The sequence below is a fragment of the Schistocerca cancellata genome, chromosome 2, assembly GCF_023864275.1.
Source record: "Schistocerca cancellata isolate TAMUIC-IGC-003103 chromosome 2, iqSchCanc2.1, whole genome shotgun sequence".
Taxonomy (NCBI): domain Eukaryota; kingdom Metazoa; phylum Arthropoda; class Insecta; order Orthoptera; family Acrididae; genus Schistocerca; species Schistocerca cancellata.
In genome coordinates, this window is record NC_064627.1 from 792,764,390 (window position 1) to 792,786,081 (window position 21,692).

The window sequence follows — 21,692 nt, forward strand, 5'->3', positions numbered from 1 at the left end:
TTCTTCGGGAACCTGTGGTATAGTGGCTGGTTGGAGTGCCCTCTCAATTTGTCTGTCCCTGTGTCTTCAGGCCAGCAGCTGTCACCACCCTGCACAGAAGTATGGGGTTCTGAAGACTTTGGTCCACAGAGCACGTGCCCTGTCAGACCAAGAGAATCTACCTATAGAGATAGAACGTCTCAAAACAGTTTTCTCCAAGAATGGATACATGGACAAAATCAAGTGCGTTTTCAGTCCATCCAACGACGTCGGGGGACTGCTGGGGAGTGTCAAAGACGACCTGGGGTTACGAAAACCAGGGATTTACAATATACCTTGTCAATGTGGCATGTCCTACATTGGCCAGACGACAAGAACTGTGGAGATCAGGTGCAAAGAACATCATAGGTACACTAGATTAAGACAGGTGACTAAGTTAGCCATTGCTGAACACTGTCTAGAACTAGATCATGCTATGAAGTATGAGGATACCAAGATTCTAGCACTAACACCCAGATTTTGGGACAGTGTTATAAGAGAATCGATAGAAATTAAAATGGCTGACGATCTTATGAACCGTGACACAGGTTACCAGCTAAGCAGAGCCTGGGATCCGGCTCTGGAATTGTTAAAGGAGCAACGGGGCCACCTGCAACACTACACAGACAGAAGAACCAGAGACATGAAGATGGAAAACGAGCCCCTGACGGACTGCCAGGCGCACCAGACCGAAGATGGAACACCCAGAAGTGGGACTGGTGGGCGCGGACCGCAGAGGGAACATCCAGAGCCGCAGCGGACGAAAAACGGAGCGGCATTTTTTTTTTTGTGTCACGTGGTGTTTTACAGTTCCTTCGGCTTTGCCGAATCTACGTGTATTTGTGTGTGGTTTGGTTTTGTTGTCCTCTGTGATTAATTTTTATTGACAAAAACAAATCGTTGGCTTTGGAGGGCACGGTCGGTAACAATAAGGCCTTGCGGCCCCCGACCATCCTCGATTTTTGAGGCGTGGGTTCTGTGCAGTGGGTGCAACGGGTGCTGCTTCCCACTGCTTTCCTTTTGTGGAGTTGTGCCAGTCGGCCGCTCGGCGAGATGTGGTCGTCGTTCCGTGGCGGCCGCTGTGCCCGTTGTTTTCCGCCGCTTGCCCGCTGGGTACGGCGTCGTACATTCCATGGCCTGCAGCAGATCTGCGTCTTTCTTAAACATTTATTTTTACAATATTTTGTCAAGTGTGGTTTTCTCTAGTTTATGTAGCTAGGGGTGGTCGTGCAGCCGACAGAGAGTGGGGGGAGGGGCTTAGTGACTACATCTTAGATTTAGTTAGGGTCCTACGCTAAGTTTTTTTGGGTACAAGTGCGGTAACCCAAGGGTATCCCGATTTACACATTTATCTCACACTATTATGTTACAACAAAGGAGCACAATCAGTTAGAAAATTTAACTACTAATTAATGCACAATAATTTAGACATATTTCTGTTCCCTATTGGTTCCCAACAAGGGAGCATGGATTTTCAAGGACAATTACAGTGTATATTATGTTAAGGGGAGTGCTACTGGACTAAGCTAAAACGAAATCTTATTAACTATTATGGTTTTCACTATTGCTTACTAATTTCTTACTAGTCTATGGGGTCTTGTATGATTTGGCGTGGCACTCTCTGCCTGTGCCACGTTCGGGGTATCACAGTACCTGTGCCCCTGAGTTGTCTGCAGTTTTCTCTGGTTTGTTCTAGTTTGTCAAATAGTGTTGTTACTAGTCTTTTCACTGTATCTTGTATCCTCTCGATTTCCACTGTTTCGTGGAGCTCTTGTACGGCTGTCCACGGTGGGGCGTCCAGAATCCACCTTAGTACCTTGTTTTGCACCCTTTGCAATTTTTTGTGGTTTGTCTGGCACGTGATTCCCCACGCAGAACACCCGTACGTTAGTGCTGGGAGGACTGTTGTTTTGTATAGTGTTCGTTTTGTTTCCATCCACATCTCCCTGCTGAGGAAGAAGGGCAGGAGGGCTTTTGCGAGGTTTATACCTCTCTATTGCTTTTCCCCGATGTGAAGGTGAAACAACATTTTTTTGTCTAGTGTTACGCCCAGGTATTTCACGGAGTCTCTCCACGGTAATTCCTGGGCGTTTAGGGACAGCTGGTTTCTGAGTACCGGCCGCTTCCTTGTGAAGTAGACAGCTGTAGTTTTGTCTGCGTTTAATGTCATTTTGTTTCCCCTACACCAGTCTTCTACCATGTCTAGCTGCCTTTGGAGGCGTGCTATGTTTGAGTGATGCTGCCTGCCACTCGTGTAGAAGGCTGTGTCATCCACGAATTGGGCTATCCTGGCATGCGGTGACAGGGGTATGTCGTTTGCGTATATGTTGAAAAGTGTGGGTGATAGAACCGACCCCTGGGGTATGCCGGCCCTCAGGGTCTTTCTTGAGGAGCGTTTTCCGTCTACCTCAACAAGGAACGTCCGGTCTGTCAGAAAGCTGTCTATTAGTTTTGTGTACACATCGGGGATCGTCGTGTTGTGGTGTATCTTAAAGGTTAAGCTGTCGTGCCAAACCTTGTCGTATGCCTTTTCCCAATCGAGGAATACTGCTGCTGTTGAGTTTGTGTAGTTGAAATTGTGTGTAATGTGTTCTGTTAGTCGAAGGACTTGTTGCTCTGCAGAGACCTTTTTCTGGAACCCAAATTGTTCCGGTCTGATGGTTTCATTGTCTATGAGACATTTGTTGATCCTGTCGAATACTACCCTTTCAAGTGTTTTCCCCATTGTGGAGAGTAAACTGATAGGGCGGTGGTTCGCCGGTACTTTTGGGTCTTTCCCTGCCTTTGGGATTGTAATGACTTTTGCTGCCTTCCAGGCCGGAGCGAATTTTTGTAGCAGAATGCAGCTATTTATTATGCGTGTTAGCAGGACTAGTGGTTTCCTAGAGAGGTTCTTTAGATGCATGTTTGAAATTTTGTCTAGTCCTGGTTCGGATCTGCCCTTTCTGCAGGCTATTATTTTCCTTATGTGTGTCGGTGTTGTGAGTTCTGGTGCTGTTTGTATCAGTGTGTCTCGGAGATTTTGAATTGTTTGTGTGACGTTTTCTTCCTCAAGTTGTTCTGCAGCTGTGAGGTCGATCTGTGGTGTTGTGTTTTGCTCCTCGTACGTGTCCGCAAACAGTTCGGCTTTGGACGAGGCATCAAACACGGTTCCCTGGGGTCCTAGCATAGCCCTTTTAGCTGGTCGCTGCTGTCGAATGTGTTTGACCAGTTGCCACTCGTCCTGGGTTTGGAGGCAGAGTGTCTCCATCCTGTCTTCCCAGGTTTCAGCGCGCCATTCTTTCAGCCGCTTTTCGAGTTCACGAGACAGTCTGTTCATTTCTCTCCGCTCCCGCGGGTCCCTGCTTCTTTGCCACAGTTTTCTGTGTCTGTTTTTCTGGCATCGAAGCTCCCGCAGTAGCGGAGGGAGTTCTGTTTCGTGTCTATCCGGTAGTGCGGAGCGGCAACGCTCCAACAGATCGTGGTGAGCGGGCGCGGACCGCAGGGGGAACGCTTGGTACCCCAGACCGTAGATGAAACCCCCAGGAGCGGGTTTGGTGGGCGCGGACCGCAGAGGGAACACCTAGAACCGCAGTGGACAGAAAACGGAGCTGCAACGCTCCAGCAGGTCGCAGGGAACGGGCGCGGACCACAGAGGAAGCGCCTGCAGCCGTTGGTGGAGGGGGAAGGCCATAGGCATAAATACTGGACCAGGTCTACTCGAGGAGCAGTCTCAGGTCGCACCTGATGAAGGTCACGAGCTACGTGACCGAAATATCGTGCAAGTACGAAGCTGATATCCGGCAGAACACCCGACAACCCAAGATGTCAATGTCAAATGCCTTGGGTAATGAGCAAAAAGTTGTTTTAATAATAAGAAGAAATTCTTGATATAAATTAAACATAAAAGATCAGCAGTTAAAGTTGTTGAACGGCCATGTACGGTAAGTACAAAATTCTTAAATTAACTTTCGTTCACTAGGGAACAGAAGACAAAACAACAGATACGAATAGAGACGGTGGCAGCATCACAAAGGGCCGAGCTCACTCACAATGGCTCAAGTCCTCGAACGTTACAACAGAAGCGCACAGATTTAACAGCTGATCGGCTGCCTTAACTAAAGAACACGTGGTCCTTTATTTGTCACTGCATTCAGAAACTAAATAGTTTGTTCCGAATTAGTTGTCAGTTCAAGTGCCTCATACTACACACATAGGACTATGCAGTTAGGCCACCTTCCTATCTTCTTTAGCATGTTTGTACAATATTAATAATAATCCTATCCCACCTTGCATCATACGAAAGTATATTAGTAAAGTTCCCACTAACAGGGGCACACACAAAGAAATCAACTTGACAACTCAGACAAGGACATAAAATGCAAAGTTTCAAACAAATATCTTAAGAGCACGGCTCACTAAAAGAATAGCAAAGTGAGGCACGAAGTTTTCATGAGCACCAACAGGCTACCCATCTTCAGTAACTATGATAACGATTCGCCTGGTGGAGTTGACAATCAAATTCAGAAAATGACACACACATCCAGCAGTTCAGGTTGCGAACTCAAAATGACCACCAACAGCCCAGTGCAGTTAATTGGCGAGTGGTACGTTCGCCCAGTAGTAGGCAAGGCATAGAAAACACACTTGCAATCTGCGACATAACCAAGATGAAGGGACCTCTGGAGACTTGTTTAATAAGTTCAAAACGCTGCGGAATGACCGAGAGATATGCTCATCATAAACACTCTTACAGCTTTCAGGCGAGAAAAAATTCGAAACCAGGTTCGCGTCTGTCAAAATGGTTGAGTGGCTAGCGAGAATTCCAACACTAGACAAAGCACCAACAGTCCAGGGGACCTAGTAAATTCCATTTAAAGACAGTCCACACCATTATGAAGCCACCAGCAGCTTGCACAATGACTTGTTGACAACTTGGTTCCATTGGTTTGTAGGATATGCGCCGTATTCGAACCCCACCATCAGTTCTTACCGACTAAAATGAAGACTCATCTAACCAAGCCAATATTTTGCAATCGTCTACAGTCCAACCAATACAGTAACGAGCCTTGGAGAGTCACTGCAGGAGATGTCATGCTGTCACCAAAGGCACTCAGTGGGTCGTCTGCTGCCATAGCCCATTAACGAGAAATTTCGCCTCACTGACCTAACGCATACGTTCGCCGCACGTCCTACATTGATTTCTGCGGTTATTTCACGCTGTGTTGCTTGTCTGTTAGCACTGACAACTCTACGCAAACGCCGTAGCTCTCGCTCGTTAAGTGCAAGCCGTCTGCCCTGCGTGGTACGTGGTGAGACGTAATGCTTCAAATCTGCTGTCCTCGGCACATTCTTGACGCTGTGGATCTCGGAATACTGAATTACTAACAAATTCCGGAATGGAATGTCCCATGTTTCTAGCCCCAACACCATCCCGCTTTCAAACACTGTCAGTTCCCGTCGTGCGGCCACAATCATGTGAAAAACCCCTTCACACGTATCTCCTGAGTTCGAAAGACAGCTCCGTCAATGCAGTGCCGTTTCATAGCTTGTGTACGCGATAATACCGCCATCTGCGCGTACGTATATCGCTATGCCATGACTTTTGTCACCTCGATGCATATCGCCGCTTGGTGCGACATCGTTCATCCTGTGTGGAAGAGCATCCACCTGTTACCCAGCAGCGGGGCAAAGTCATTCCCGCACATCGGTTGCTATCACTTTCACACGCACGCGGTTCATGTATGGCTTACGCATGGGTCAGTAGAAAATTACGGGAATTGGGTGTTAGGAGCAGGGTGTTCCTAACAGTAGCCTCGCCGACGGACGAAATCTGTCCCTGTGGGCCGCAGACTAATGTGTGTAACTTGAATCAGTGTACACATCTCTATGCTCACTGCCTGGGATGCATGAGATCCGTCGTAAGGAATTTGGTTTCTGAACAGTGCTGTACCGGTAGACTTGACTAGTCTTAACATCTGTTAATTGTTTTCTGCATTATCATACATGTGAAATAGCTTGTTGCAGCTGGGTGTATCTTGAAGAACTAATTTAGGTCAGTTTTGTGGTTTGAAACTTCATGGCAGATTAAAACTGTGTGCCGGGTCGAGCCTCGAACTCGGGACCTTTGCCTTCGCGGGCAAGTGCTCTGACGACTGAGCTACCCGAGCACAACTCACAGCCCGTCATCACAGCTTTACTTCTGCCAGTACCTCGTCTCCTACCTTCCAAACTTTACAGAAGCTCTCCTGCGAATTTGCAGAACAAGCACTCCTGAAAGAAAGGATATTGCGGAGATATGGCTTAGCCACAGCCTGGGGGATGTTTCCAGAATGAGATTTTCACTCTGCAGCGGAGTGTGCGCTGATATGAAACTTCCTGGCAGGTTAAAACTGTGTGCCGGACCGAGACTCGAACTCGGGACCTTGCCAGTTTTGTGGTTTGCAGAAACTAACATTCAGGCGAACAATGTCATTTGAATGTAAATTTACTTGTCAGATTTTCTAATGCTGGAAAAGTAGGGTACAACTAGGTACCCTAAACTTTAATTCATGTAGATTATCTTCAGTGATCAAAAAGTTTGCAAATTAATGTTATTCAAATCCCTTACATATTCAACTGCATCAGACCAGTCTCTGGACTGAAGAACACAACAACAACAACAACAACATATTCAGAAAATGATACTACACCAGTTTCAGCTTAAAATAAATCATACCATTATAAAAACAGTAAACCTAGTGAGACACAAAAAAAACTATTTCGCTCCACCCAGGGGTTGAAACAGAGGATACATTTAAATAAATGGAAATCCTCAAATTCACTACCAAATAATACGGCAAATCTTTTTTAAGTAACTAAGTATGTTTTAACATTTCTGAAATTTTGAAGACTTCTGAGTATTACACTGATACAAGAAAAATTGTCAATAACTACTCATAATTTAAAAAAAACTGAAAACAACAGCTTATTAATGACAGAAATCACAGACATAATTGTCTTCTTTCTGAACACTGCGACAGTGTTGATGAGCCCAGACAAGGCAAGACAGATGCGCTTTCATCCCTGCTGATGGAGTCGAAGAATCTTTTGTTTTCTTTAGCCTTTCTGATTTTTCCAACTGTTGTTTAATGCTTACTCGCATTCTGATTCTTCCTCGTAAAAAGCTTTCATTTGCAGTTTTTCTTTTCTCCTTTATCTTTTCTGGCAATTTCTTCTATTTTCAAATCATTTTTATATTGAGAGGAAGTCAACATTATTGCCTTGACGTTTCTCCTGCGGTGATTTTCTTTGCACTTTCTACCAAGCCAACTTTCAGATAATGTACATAACACAAACATAGAAACCCACAGGAAAACATGCATAATCGTAATAGCTACTTTACAACTTTTTATCACCTAATGTTTCACTTGAAGACACTGTTCCAAGAAGCATCAAAATTGAAGAAAACTTCAGCAAACCCCTTAAAATATCTAGAAGGAAACGCACCAAGCGATCACAAATGGTGGTTGGTAGTCGTTCTGAGTGTTACGTGACTGATGGCAGCACTAGTCATAGAAATCGGGAAAAAAGAACTTTCAGAGACAACAGACAGACGTCTGTTATATTATATAAATTTTAATGCAGTTACTAAAATTATAGAGAATTTGCTCGTCGTGTATGTGAACGAGTTTCTTCACAATATAACCAACGTTACTAACGATCTATTCTGGAACGTCTGAGAGACTACAGTTTTTCTCTCCGTTCATGAACTCACAATAAACTACAGCGATGCCTTGATGTAGAAGTTGCAGTTTTGAGGAAAGACACCTGAAAAGAAGTCAGGTGTGGACCTTTCTGCATTTTCAGTAATTCTCAAGAGTCGTTTACCAACCGTAAGTATCGACACAGTAGAGCGGAAAGCGGTAGTGAGTCTCAGGCTGAGCTGTAGTGGGCCGACAAATTACGGACACAATGAGAACTACCATATCGCTACATCGAAGAAATGAACAAATTTCGCCTCGTATTTTGCCTCTCTCCAAGAAAACAGGCTCACTTTCGCATAGAAGTGCCCATAAATGTGAGAATCAGGAAACGGCTATCGTTTGTACACGATATCGATAGAGTACAAGTAAAAAGAGAGTTAAATCGTATTGGACATTTGATACTGTGGGGAAAACTGCTGCAAGAGCCATTATGTCGGCTGAAATTAGGGGTTGACGGTACGTGGAAGGCAATTACTGACAAATGTTACATGACATACCTGTTACAGGAAGTTAAGAATGTAGAGAAATATTAAGAAATTGCTTCAGACATTTTTATAGTAACAAATAAATATGCATATCAAAACTGCACTAGTTCTCTTCCGGTCGTAACTAAGGGCCGTTCGCAATTCTAAATTAAGAGAAAGAGCTGACGTCGATGGCATTGAGTTTTTGTGGCGAATGACATCACGGCCAAGCAATTATAACGTGGCTATTGAAAGTTGCCTCGCTTTATCGACTTCAAAGCTGCTTGCAATCACCTGTTCTGACGCTATCGTTATTGCCCGAAATCTGAACCACTTTATTGTGGAAAACAGCCCTTCCACAAAACAATACAGCTTTCATACAAAAAAGCCTACAGAGTACAGACAAACTATACATCTGAAAATGATTAAATAGCGGAGAATCGAATAATCTTATGAGTCATTCTATTGACGCGAAATATGTGTCACAGTAAATGCACAATATTTCCTGAAAAGAAAGGTCATTATAGGCCTGTCCTGTATTTCACTGCTACATATTGGAATTGTGCCGTTCAAATGTCAGTTCATCCCTGCTGTTATTTATGAGTTGTGTCATATTTACCAAGCCAGATTACTGGCTGTTATTTATGAATGCTGTTAATAAATTTTATTTTTCAAAAGCAAAAGTGCTGCCAATTAATTCTGTAGTACACGACTTAACTGCAGAGTAATATAATAACAATGCTGATGTTCTATAGTAGTGGCTCGTAATCTTACCTTATGTAAGGATTATTTCTACACGTGTTCTGGTATTTGAAGTATACACAAATAAATTAATTATCTTTTCTGAATAGTAGTATTTAATCTTATTTCATTTGTGTGCGTGTTTCTTACTTTTTCGATGTGTTGTGTCACGGTTTTGCATAAGCTTTATACCATAAAATTAAAAATATTTGTTGTAGTTAGAAGTAACTGGAAGAATATTTCGTTCATTCTGATTGTTACAGTAATGAGTTCTGTGTAAGTAATCGTGAGCGACAACACTGGTGAGATTCAGCGGTTTGCTACTGAAATATTTTGAGATCACGTTGGCTCTTGTTTCGTTTTTAAGAAGACATGTTCCCAGTAAAATATACGTGTTTTCACGCGTTATTACTGTTGTTAGAATAACTATCTGGTTGCTTTACACTGTTGTGCAATAGTGAGATAATAACAGAGTTCCTTTTATACATATCGACATTATAACAGATTTCGAAAATTTTGTATGTGGCTCTCGCTGTTCCGGTTGTACGCAGTAGCGCAGTTTTATGTTAATTTTTTACTTTTTCTTCTTCGGCGAGATATAATAATTTCTTCGATATTTTAGATTTACATACACGTAGTCTAGAACACACAGCCGATTGTGGTAGGATGTTCACATACAATTTCTCAAAATCCGTCCAGTCTTCGATTTCTGTAAAAAGTGAGGATGACATTAACAAAAATGATGACGATAATTTAACTTGGATAATGAGCATCTTGCAGCTCCTGGAGTCAAACGAATTCTCTAGCTCTGGGGAGCTAGACTCCTATCGTGAAGTATAGTGGAAGCCAATAGATACTGACTTACTGTGTATTGCGCACAGCTTTCGTAATCAAGCACAAGAAAAAGAGTTTTAAACAGGCTGACACATAGAGTTCAAACTGTTTCTAAAAGATTCGTTTCGATTCCAGAACCAGATATGTAAAGAAGATGTTCCAATAGAACGTCTGTAGTCTATAGAGAATGATAGACTAGTTATCGATCTCTAAGAAACGAAAACTCGGAGATAATCATCAAAAGGTGTTTTCTATGCCTCTGGTTTCTTTCTTTGGTGCTAAACAAATAAAATAGGCGTAGTCCTACACGTACAAGATATTTAAAATATATTCACTATATTTTCCGAACAGCCGGGAAAAAGACATGCTGCACACAACAAACTACACTGCATTCACGTTGGTCAGTCAACACGATTTCACAACGCTACACCGAGAACAGACTTCACACTTAATACAGCGACTTCGACAGGTGTGGTGCAGCCGTAAACATTCGCATAAACAAACATGCAATCAAGGTAGATGAATCCAAAACTGTGGTCTATGAATCTATTTCCTATGGTTCTGTCATTAAAGAAGGCGTTGAGGCCGAAATGTCCAATAACTTCAACCGGAACAGCGGCTGCACCATGTGGGTTGCATGGAAGATGGTGTTTCATGCTGAAAGGCTACAGAGAAAAATAGTGAGTATCCACCATCAAACGAAATTTGCATTAATACTAATGATTATCATAGACATCGACATAATCTCTGTTAAGATATGGAAGTTCCATGACTTCGAGACGGCTGCACGACATAATGTGGCCCACTAAACAGTGCTGTGTTGTCCTGCCCTCCATCTTTCTGAAATCCCGCCACCAGCCTTGTATGGCGCTGCTGACAAAGAGCAGCTCTCTGATAATTGTGTTCACGACCGGAGACGTGCAGCGGCCGGGGATTCGGCTCGTCTCGAGTGACGTGGAAAAGCGTGGAACTAACTACAAATATGGGCCGCCTCTCGCGGTCGCAGTGACAGCTTTTCCTCGTACACTGGACTCGAATTTGGGAGGACAATGGTTCAAACTCGCGTTCAGCCATTATGATTTAGGTTTTCCGTGATTTCCCTAAATCTTTTCAGGCGTATGCCGGGATGGTTCCTTTGAAAGGGAACGGCTGATTTCCATCGCCACTCTTCCCCAATCCGATGGGATCGATCACCTCGCCGTTTCGCTCACTCCCACAACTCAGCCAACCAACCATTTTCTCATTGTATCGTCGAAGCGTGAAGTCCTGTGTTTAGATGTTTCAGTGATAGGCTTTCCATCGTGCCGCCGTGCAAAGTACAGTGGAGTTGAGTACTGTTTAGTATTCTTCCGTGTAGCTGAAGTGCTTCAAAGTACGAGAGCTATTCGGAAAGTAAGGTGCTATCGGTCACGAAATGGAAACCACCGTGAAAATCAAACCTGTTTTATTTATAGCAGTTAGCTGAAACGTCCAGTTTTTTTTCTGCATAGTCACCACTTCGACTTAGACATTTGTCGTAGCGTTGTACTGCCTTTCCAATAACCTCGTCATAGAAGGCAGCCGACTGTACTTGCCGCCAATTCTCTATGCTGGTCTGCAGTTCGTTGTCTGTATTATTATGTTTTCTTCAGAGCCAGTGGTTTATGTGAGCAGCGAATAAACTCAGGGGGAACAAGTTACGAGCTGTGTTATGCGTGGCCAAACACTTCCCAATCGAAACCGCTGCAGGAGCATCTTCATTGTCCCTGTAGAGTGCGGCCGACAACTGCCTTTAAGAGGGAAAAGCATGACAGTTGTGTTATATGGTCAGCATGATATCAGGCGAAATCTCTCATACTTAGCGGTCTCATACTTGGCGGGATACACTATTTTCTAGGCACATTTACGTGCTCACGGTGCTCTCAGAACTGTAAACGGCGACGTGACTCGATCGGCGGGAATACTTGGAGACACTGCCCAGCAAATATGTGCAAACCTTCATTGTTCCATTTCGCACCCGATTGGGCCTTACTTCCCAAATAGACCTCGTTCTTTGGTTCTGTTGGCTTTTAGTGGAGACTCGTTCATCGGATGTTGAAAGAATCAGATTAAATTCGTACCTTCCGCTATCTATAGTAAAAGTTGTTTCTTGTAGGGACAGACAAGCCAACGTCTCCATCTTCGCAGAGGGTGTAGTGTGCCTTTTATGTTCCTAATCTATCATGAATTACGTGTTCTGAAATGCGTTGGCTCCAACGCTAGTGGTTTAGGCAATGACGCGTTGTTATAGACCAATAATACTTGTTGTGTTTGTTTGGTGTGTGAACCTCGTGTAGAAATATTTTTTGATTGGTCTCGGTCTCAAGTTTTGCGTTAGTGAGCGTGTGTGTTGCCGGCAGGTTTTGGCACCATGCCAATTGAAATCTTTTTGATCGCTTGGCGAGGTTTCCACTGTGACATACCATTCCTAGTGGGATTTCGTTTTCCATAGGTGAGAAACATTTGGTGGTTTAACTTTCATCAGTCGTTCCGCAGCCCCATTACAATCATGAGTTAGATTTCCATATTGGTAGCTGCAGTGATTTGGGTCATGTACAACGAAACAGGCATAGTGTTCCGTAGATCCTACGCAGTACGAACGTGGGAGCGCTGTTGAATTGTTTCTCTCTGCTGTCATATTGCTTGGTAACGTATTTTGAAATGTGAAAGTACTGGCTAGCCTCAGTCAACTGGTTCAACTGGCTCTAAGCACTATGGGACTTAACATCTGAGGTCATCAGTTCCCTAGACTTAGAACTACTTAAACCTAACTAAGGACGACACATCCATGCCCGAGGCAGGATTCGAAACTGCGACCGTAGCAGCTGCACGGTTCCGGACTGAAGCACCTAGAACTGTTCAGACACAGCCGCCGGCAGCCTCAGTCATGTTTAAAATTTCTGAATTAAAGACCTTTTGTAGAAGTAATGGGTACGTGCCCTCGAATGTGGTAAATGACTCGCATTCGTCCGTTCCGCTTCGAGCGGGGTAGCCGTGTGGACTGAGGCTCCTTGTCACAGTTCGTGCGGCTAATCTCGTCGGAGGTTTGAGTCCTCCTTCGTGCAAGGTTGTGTGTGTTGTCCGTAGCGTAAGTTAGTTTCATTTATATTAAGTACTGTGTAAGCCTAGGGACCGATGACCTCATCAGTTTGGTCCCATAGGAACTTACCACAAATTTCCGCATGTTGTCCGTTCCGCATCGGATACAAGCTGTAGTTCATCTCATTGCAGGGTCAAAAGTCTATTGATAAGGATTTGTCATTTTCACAGAGAAATCAAGTATTTTGTCCAGCTTATTACGTGAAAACACGAAACGTCTAACTCACGAATATGAGGCTGCACTACGTTTTGTGAATGACCCACAGAAGCATTTAGGATACTTCCGAGTATTGATCACATGTGTGTTTTTGACTGAAACTGACCTTATGTTTCTCATATCTGATACAGCAAGTTACTAGTGTTTTTTTCTGCCAAAAGTAGTTTTTCTCGTCGCGACAAGTTGTTTCCACGTAACAGCATACATTGTTCTACTTTACCACAAGTCTGTAATGCTTTGAAATGAGAAGAATCAGATGTTGCGAAAATACCCTATCCGTATATTTACCATACCATGGTTAACGTCCCTAAGTATTGCATTACCAGAGTTCTTATAAATGGTGTTGGTGACTTCCGCCAGGGACCAAAGAACACCACTGCAGAAACAAGGAAAAATAAATGAGAGTGCCTCCAGTCACCAAAAATATTCCAAGCGTTATTAACACCTCCTACGGCTCTGTAATAAATTCGCTCCCACAAATGGACGTTATCGGTGATTTACGTCAGGAATGAGTCGCTCCAGACGCTGTTCCTGACAAGCCATTAGCCAGGCTTAGCACGCGACGATGCTCTGGGCAAACGGCGCACCGGGGGCACTCCAGAAAATTGGAAAGCTCTTTCGCTGTAATAGAGAGCCATCGGAAATCACTGTGCTGTAACGGTAACTGCTCAGTTTTCCATTACTGGCTTATCGCACTAGAACGCTACTCCACGAAATGAAAGACTTCCATTTGACAGCACAGCTACGAAAGCACAGTCCTTTGATATGTCTGAAACATAAGCTTGCGTATCAGAGAACCGGCAGCTCGATTATCTAACCGAAATATATTCTGTCACATACCGCAGTACGGTGACTGTAAGCATGTTTTTCAATACTGAAATATATGTGAAAGTCTCTGTGTCAAGGAGCAACCACATCACTAAAGGAAATATTAACACGTAAAACAGTTGTATTTTGGCAGCCTAGGCCTCGTTCTTCCAATATATTCCTTTCGTCTTTAATCTCTGGATACAGGAACTGTCCATAGTTGTTATTTTTCCAATGGTATGATGGAGTTCTCCTTTCCTGTTGTTCGCAACTATTCACTTTATATCAGCACAATGGCTGCCTCCTTCATCAACAACGATATGGTTGATGAAATTTTACCATGGATTGATTCCAAGTTTCCATTCTTCCTCCAGCCCTTCTGCGGTTCGCAGAAGAGCTTCTGTGTAGTTTGGAAGGCAGGAGACGAGGTACTGGCAGAACTGAAGCTGTGAGGAGAGATCATGAGTCGTGCTTGGGTAGTTCAGATGGTAGAGCATTTGTCCGCGAAAGGTAAAGGTCTCGAGTTCGAGTTTCGGTCTAGCACATAGCTTCAATCTGCCAAGACGTTTCATATCAGCGCACATTCCGCTGCAGAGCGAAAATCTCTTTCTGGAGGCCTACAACTGTCTGTTCACCTTTCAACAGGCTTTAAATAAGACATTTTTGTCATCAGTCTTCTGACTGGTTTGATGCAGCCCGCCACGAATTCTTCTTCTGTGCTATCCTCTTCATCTTAGAGAAGCTCTTCCAACGTAGATACTCTATTATATGCTGAATGTATTCCAGCAGCTGTCTTCTTCTATAGTTTTTGTCCTCTACAGCTTCCTCTAGTACCATGGAAATCATTCCCTGATGTCTTAACAGATGTCCTATCACCCTGTACCTTCTCCTTGTCAATGTTTTCCACATATTGCTTTCTTCGCCTTTTCTCCAGAGAAGCTCCACGTTCCTTATGGTATCAGTCCACCTAATTTTTAACATTCTTCTGTAGCATCACATCTGTTCTGTTCCGTTATTCCCATAGTCCATGTTTCACTACCATACAATGATGTACTCCAAACGCACATTTTTATGAACTTTCTTCCTCACATTAAGGCCGACAATCGGTACCAGTAGACTTTTCTAGGCCAGAAATACTCTTTTTGGCAGTGCAACTCCTCTTTTAAATCCTCCTTCCTCCGTCCGTCACTGGTTTTTAGCTGCTTATGTGACCGAATTTCTTAAGTTCAGCTGCTTCGTGATCACATCACTGATGTTAAGTTTCTCACTGTTCTCATTTCTCCTACTACCTAACTCTGACTATTCCTTTACAGCATGAAGTTTCCTTCCCTTTCTTCGCTGGGAAACTGGCTGATATACACCTACATTCGGAAACAGAAACTCTTGTTTTGTATGAAAAAGTCATTTATCAGCTTATGAACTTTTCATCGATAGTAAATTATTTGCTTGAACGTATCCTCGCTCGTCGTAACGAAGCAACCAATGTTATAGCACCTCACAAACGTGAGCGAATTTCTCGCCTGCAAGGTTCTGCACGCGTAACCTCAATCTCAGTGTACGCTTTTTCCTCGATTATAGTCTTGATTGATGTGCTGTGATGGCCACATAGTAATATCTTCATTGTGCTGGATGACTAGCCTGATGTTTTTGCCTGAGGCTTAGACATTTCAGCCCACTGGAGAAGACGCAGTTGGTATTCTGCATTTGAGGAGACCTTGGCCTGAACATGCTATAGTCTGAAGGGTAGGGTCCTGGCAGACTTGTGGCACCTGCCCTGTCGACGCTAGCGCTTTTCGTTTTGGTTCACTGCTGTGCGACTGGAACACAGATGAAAATTTAATTCGCTCAGAATGTTTTGAAAACCAAGCACTTTCAGTTTACCTACCTATCGCGGCGAAGTGACTTAAGTGTTTCTGTGCAGCTTACTTTATTTAACTTGCCTAGCGTCAATGTTCTCTGACTCTGGCTGTGTTGTCTTTTATAATGTTTATAGCTGAACTGCTAGAACGTTAAAAAAAACTAAATTACTGCAATTAGGTTTATGAACTTTTTGTATTTTATATCTTTCTATACACGCACACACTGGGTCATGCGCTTTTCTCATTGTGTTTAATATATGGATTAATTACTGCCTATTCTATGGTCCTTAAACGTTAATAGTTCCTTAACATAATATAGCAGTGTTTATGGATTTATAAATATTTACTGAGAATTCTGAATGTTATTTGCATTTACGGCTGAACGCTGTTAAACGTGCACTATATGTAACCTGGAATTGTCTGTTTTCGTGTTAATTTTTTGTAGTGTATCTATTATCTGTTTGCACTTTTTATAAGAGTTTCTCCAATGTTTTAGTGGACAATTAAATACCCTGGAAACATTGTGAAGCTGCATCATCTTGCCAGGCGTCGCACGTCAAGACTTGGTAATACAGGCTAAGTGCTTATTGACTCGTAAATGCCGGCCGTAGTGGCCGAGCGATTCTAGGCGCTTCAGTCCGGAACCGCGCAGCCGCTACGGTCGCAGGTTCGAATCCTGCCTCGGGCATGGATGTGTGACATGTCCCTAGGATAGTTAGGTTTAAGTAGTTTTAAGTCTACGGAACTGATTATCTCAGATGTTAAGGGGAGGTTTACCATCATTTGGTTCAAAACATCGATTATTTTAAATTGGATTTTTGGATCCATAAAAGTGTTTAGAATCCACCCCTGAAACGGGGTTTCCGAATACGGAACGGGAATGTTTGCACCTGCCTGAAATCGGACTTTTTCACGCACCAGTATTTTTCTTTCGGAGGACGAGTTATTGTACGGGTGCTTAGAAAGAAACACACAAAATTCAATTAAATGTTTGTCCGCAGCTCGTGGTCGTGCGGTAGCGTTCTCGCTTCCCGCGCCCGGGTTCCCGGGTTCGATTTCCGGCGGGGTCAGGGATTTTCTCTGCCTCGTGATGACTGGGTGTTGTGTGATGTCCTTAGGTTAGTTAGGTTTAAGTAGTTCTAAGTTCTAGGGGACTGATGACCATAGATGTTAAGTCCCATAGTGCACAGAGCCATTTGAACCATTTCAATTGCCGGCCGCGATGGTCTAGCGGTTCTAGGCGCTCAGTCTAGAGCCGCGCGACTGCTACGGTCGCAGGTTCGAATCCTGCCTCGGGCATGGATGTATGTGATGTCCTTAGGTTAGCTAGGTTTAAATAGTTCTAAGTTCTAGGGGACAGATAACCATAGATGTTAAGTCCCATAGTGCTCAGAGCCATTTGAACCATTTCAATTGAATGTTTTTTTTTTTTTTTTTTTTTTTTTTTTTTAAGTTAGCCGGCAAGCATTTGCATTCTGGTGCGAAGACTGTGGATATTGCGACTTTCCTGGCAGTGAGCAGCTTCAACGAAGGATATTCAGCATTTCTAAAGACCTTGACCACGATGGTCGTCACCCTGGGACTCTATTCAACGCAGTTCGCCAAGTATTCGGACGACCACCGGATACAAGCGGCCGAAAACCGCTTGTCACCGGCCATACGAGCGGCTCTGAAGCAGCGCAGGATGGCCCAGATCGAGAAGAACGCCCTCTATGAGGAAGAGGAAGGAGTAGTTTATGGACCCGGAGTAGCAGATTGAACGTACGTTGCATAATATTGCATTCGTATGTAGTTAAAACTTCAAACGCGTTTTTCTCGAAATGACTTTTTTTTATATATAGAGCGGTACGGTAACTTCAAATCTACTGAACTGATTGGCATGATTCTTTGTTTCAGACGAAGCTAACTAAATTGTCTAAAAGTTGTACCACTTTTATTCCAATCCATCAAGTATAAATATTTTTACTTGGCCGACGAAGTCGAAAATTCGATGAAAAAATCGCTATTGATTTCAAATGGCCGCCATTTTGTTTCCTATGGTCCAAATAACTTAACCCTGTGGTGCATGAACTTCATTGCAGCGGACAACTTTTAATGGTCAATTCTCTGGCGGTTTCACTGAGTCATGGGGCTGCAAATGCATGTAGGACACAACACCAGTAGGGAGTGCTCACTGCAGTGAACTGTCTGCATTTTCAGCCTCAGATTTGATTGCAAATGCAAAAAAGCGACCATTAACAGCTCTCCACTGTAGTAGACACTATGCGCCACAGGGTTTAGCGAGGTACAACTCCTAAAGAATCTTATATACCTCGCTAACGTCAACTCAATTTTGATTTCAGACGAGCGGGCTGACCTGTGACATACCGCGCGTGGATGTCTACATGGAAATTTTGTACCTTTCCGACGGCACATCCGTCTTTACTCTTCGACATTTCCGGTCGAAAAAATCCAGTTTGTAGAGGAAATATGACTAAACATTTTGACCAAATTTGATATTGATATCTATAATATATCCCAAGAAACAAATTCTCAAAAAACATGCTTTTCTCGGGCCGAAGATAGTAAACCTGCTCATAAGTCCCATAGTGCTTATAGCCATTTGAACCATTTTTGACTCGTAAATTGGGTGTATTACGCAGGTTTTGAATAAGGCGTGATCAAAAAATTTCCGTTTTAGGGCGTTGCTGCAGCATATATGCAACGTAGCGTGACTCGGCTGCGGGTATATTAACACCGAAATGTAGCGATTTGTTATGTGACATTCGCATCTTCCCGACGTGCATGCGGTAAATGCGGGAATGCAAAATAAGGCGAAGTTATTACCAACTGCACCCAAACAGACCAACTGACTGTTATTCGTTTATGGGTTCAGAAGAACATCCATCTGAGAATGAAGAACGTATATGGAGCAGCATGTCTGTCCAAAACAACCGCTGTTGATTGGTGCGCTTAGGGGTGATACTACTTCACGATAACGTACGTGTCTGTGTCGCATATATCGTAACCCAGAAGTTAAAACTCAAGCAGAGACACTTGAGCATCCGCCCTATGATCCTCGTCTCTCCACATGTGATTATCATGTGTTTTGCCCGGTGAGGAAGATCTTGAAGGGTGGACGATTCCTGTCGGACGAGAATATGCAGCAGGCAGTTCCGAACGTGTTCAGACAGCAGGACACGGTGTCTTACCAAACAGGATTCTTCCGCCCGGTGTGTCGGTGGGATGATTGCCTCGATGGTCTCGGCGATTTTGGCTGATTGTGATTCTGATCCTGCAATGTAAGGCACTCGAACGGAAACTGTTTGATGGCCTCATGACTTGTGTGTTTGTGTGTGTGTGTGTGTGTGTGTGTGGCGGTGACAAGGTTTCGTAAATTTCAGTTGTCAAATAAATAATTGTGTTTTCTGTGATAAATGAGTTATAACTAGTACTTTCCACCCACAGTTCCTCACTCTATACCTCTCCAGAAACCAATTACCTTAATTATGTCCCCGTCAGTTCCTGTATTTTAAGACCTGTATTCTTACTGTTGTTACATGGCTTTGTACAGTCCACAATGATACACCAACAAATCAGGAAGCTTCATTCATCGTGTGGTCATGGGTTGATGCTAAGACAACTCGTTTCCGCCAATGTCTCACGCCCCATGTGCGCCCATCTCACAGCGGTGATCCCATATAAGTGACTGATACAAGCACACCACTTTACTGCAAGGACTTACGTCAACGATGCAGGGTACAGTATCGTTTCTACACAGTTCTCAGCGCTCAAAAGCGATCAGCGTTCTTTTTCAGTTTGTGACTAAATTTTTTTTCAGTGGGTTTATTTCATTGACTTATTACAGGTGTTACGGCACAGACTACACTGCTAGCCATTAAAGTTACTACACCAAGAAGAAATGCAGATGATATTCATTGGACAAATATATTATACTGGAACTGACATGTGATTACATTTTTGGGTGCATAGATCCGGAGAAATCAGTACACAGAACAACCAGCTCTGGCCGTAATAACGGCCTTGATACTCCTGGGCATTGAGTCAAACAGAGCTTGGATGACGTGTACAGGTTCAGCTGCCCATGCAGCTTCAACACGATACCACAGCTCATAAAGAGTAGTGACTGGCGTATTGTGACGAGCCAGTTCCTCAGCCACCACTGACAAGACGTTTTCAATTGGTGAGAGATCTCGAGAATGTGCTGGCCAGGGCAGCAGTCGAACATTTTCTGTATCCAGGAAGGCCCGTACCGGACCTGCAACATGCAGTCGTGCATTATCCTGCTCAAATGTAGGGTTTCGCAGGGATCGAATGAAGGGTAGAGCCACGGGTCGTAACACATCTGAAATGTAACGTCCACTGTTAATAGTGCCGTCAATGCGAACAAGAGGTGACCGAGACGTGTAACCAATGGCACCCCATACCACCACGCCGGGTGATACGCCAGTATGGCGATGACGAATACACGCTTCACCGCCATGTCGCCAAACGCGGATGCGACCATCATGATGCTGTAAACAGAACCTGGGTTCATCCGAAAAAATGACGGTTTCCCGTTCGTGCACCCAGCTTCGTCGTTGAGTATACCATCGCAGGCGCTCCTGTCTGTGATGCAGCGTCAAGGGTAACCTCAACCATGGTCTCCGAGCTGATATTTCATGCTGCTGCAAACGTCGTCGAACAGTTCGTGCAGATGGTTGTTGTCTTGCAAACGTCGCCATCTGTTGACTCAGGGATCGAGACGTGGCTGCACGATCCGTTACAGCCATACGGATAAGATGCCTGTCATCTCGATTGCTAGTGATACCAAGCCGTTCTGACCCAGCACGGTGTTTCGTATTACCTTCCTGAACCCATCGATTCCCTATTTTGCTAACGGTCATTGGATCTCGACCAACGCGAGCAGCAATGTCGCGATACGATAAACCGAAATCGCGATGGGCTACAATCCGACCTTTATCAAACTCGGAAACGTTCGTGGTGTAGCAAATTTTAATGGCCAGTAGTGTAGTAACGGGTGGAGATAAAAACATTATTAAAACTTACATTGCCACAGGGAGATCCTGACTTTACGTAGAGATACAGGACACCGTCATTCATCGCTCAATCAATTCGCCACGTCAATAGATTCCTGTAACATCATGTTGCAGACACTTCTAATCTTTATACTTCCATATCATATGTGTTTTGTTTTCGTCCATAACTACGCTATAATAATAGCTTTTCCTGATTCTCATTTTCTTCTCATTGTTTATAGATTTGGCTGTTAGGATCGGTCTCTTTGTACAGAGAGCACTTTTGCTAACTGCACTTTTCATTATGCGGTTGTCTTCCTACCTACATCTTAAGCATTATTCAATGTGCTTCATATACTTTACGAGGAGGAATAAGAGGCGTTGTCCTCCATTTTGAGATTCCTACATTCTGCACACAGTTCCTTTACTACGAGTTTCCTCTATGACGAACCGATCATCTTTCTGTACTTGGAAGAAATGTATTTTTTAGACTCTTGGTTTCTTCAGTTTTACTAGCGTGAGAAAAGAAGTCAAACTTCCGAAGTTTATTAATATGTCCACGAATTTTTTTTCTTCATTGTGACATCAGTTTGTCTTCTCATGTGAGTTTCATTAACATTTGTTATTTAAACGTTAAAAACTTCGTGTCGGATGAAAACTGAGTGCCGGACCACCATTCGAACCCGATGTCTTTGCCTTTCGTGGGAATGTGGTCTACCAACTAAGACACCCGAGCACGACTTACGAACCCTCCTCGAAGCTTAATCTCCCAGATAATTTCATATCAGCGCCTACCTCGCAGCACAGTGAAAATTCACTCCGAACACAATCCACCAGGCTGCGGTTAAGCCACGTCTCAGAAATATCCTGTCTTCTAAGAGTGTTAGTCCCTG